Consider the following 1,685-nt stretch of genomic DNA (forward strand, 5'->3'; position numbering starts at 1 on the left):
GAGCCCTTTTTCATAAAAATATGTTATTTCTTGTTTTTAAAAAATAAATATTTTAGCAATTTTTCCATTTTAGTTTCTAATACAACAAATATCAGTGTTTATAATCCCATAAACATAAGCTCTTTGAGGTTTTCAGTAATTGTTAAGAGTGTAAAGGAGAGGGTTGCCAGATAAAATGCAAGTATGTCCAATATTTGAGACACACTTATACTAAAAAAATTGCCTGTCATTTATCTGAAATTCAAATTGAACTTGGCATTCTGTATTTTTATTTATGTACTAAACCTGGCAACCCTAGTAAAGGATCCAGAGAGGAAACTATTTGAGGCCCACTGGGTTATACACCTGTAGGTGTGACACCGGGTAAGAATGCAGAGAGGGAGGGAGAGCCTGCTTACTCAGCGTGACCAGGGCCACGGTGACACCAGGGCCCAGACACAGGGCTCCACAGACGCCAGGGCCCGGGGTCCAGGCAGGCTGGGGGATGGGAGACACAGCAAGGAGCAGGGGACACACGGGGACAACGGGGACTCCCACTGTCCTAAGATCTGTTTCGGGAGTTAGAACATCTCTTTGTCCAGGAAGTGGGGCTCAGACTTGTGCAGCTGCTGTGTGGCCATCAGGGGTGGCCGCCTTGGGTGTGACACCAAAGCCCACGTTTGACCTTTCTAGCATTTTCCGCAGCTGCAGCACAAGGGCTGGCCTGCACAGGGCCTGGCGGTGGTAGATGCTAGGCAGGAAACCTCCTTCCTCCCTGGGCTCGGGGAAGGCTGAGATGGGGGGGGCCAGGGACAACGGCAGCAGAACAAAGGCCTCTTGTGTGTATGGGAGGGATTCTGGCCGCCCCCGGCTGCACTCGGGATTAGGGCCATCAGTCTGGCAGAGCAGGCACGGGTTGATCCGGGCTGCCTGCTGGGCGCGGCACCCCTGCTGGTATGGGGCTTGGCTGCTGGGTCACGTCTCTGCGGCGGTGGGCTCGCGGCCATCTGGGCTGGGAAAACGAGAGCCAGAGAGAGAGAGCCTGACAAGTATCTTTCTGGGGTAACAGGGCAGAGCCGGAAATGTCTGCATCCTCAGAGATTCCCCCCCGGGCCAGCCCTGCCACTACTCAGATCAGAGGCCTGGTGGTCGCTCCAGGTGGGACACAGTCAGGGCCAGGACCCTGTTGATCTGATGCCCACCGGGTGGGCCCAGCAAACAAGACAAAGGCTCCAGCCACAGGGCCCGCGTGGTGGCCCCAGGGCAAGGCCTGGGGAGCAGGACCCTCTCTCACAGCTGGTGACTGCCCGCGGCCGTGTGGACCGGGGGGAACAGCCCCCCATGCCCCTGACAGCGAACATGGGGGCCTCGCCTGTACGTGATTTGAATCAATAATAAAGGCAGCCTGCTTTGTATCATCACCATGCGCCAAAACGTCTAAAAAGAGGCCAAGGATAAAATACTTCACTGTGCTCACCCATCGCTGGGGATGTTGTTTTAATAACACGGATGCGTGCTTCAGATGTGCGAATTTTGATGACGTATCTTTTCATAAGCATTATGTTGTATGTGGAATTTAATTGAAGTCCCCGTGATCCAGTCGCCCTGGCACCTGTGGATTCAGCTCTAGGCATGTGTTTGGGGGGTAAGTTGGTGACGGTTCAGAGTACTCAGGCCACTTACGGTGCAGTTGGTGGCTCTACTGC

The sequence above is a fragment of the Physeter macrocephalus genome, unplaced genomic scaffold, assembly GCF_002837175.3.
Source record: "Physeter macrocephalus isolate SW-GA unplaced genomic scaffold, ASM283717v5 random_318, whole genome shotgun sequence".
Lineage (NCBI taxonomy): Eukaryota > Metazoa > Chordata > Mammalia > Artiodactyla > Physeteridae > Physeter > Physeter macrocephalus.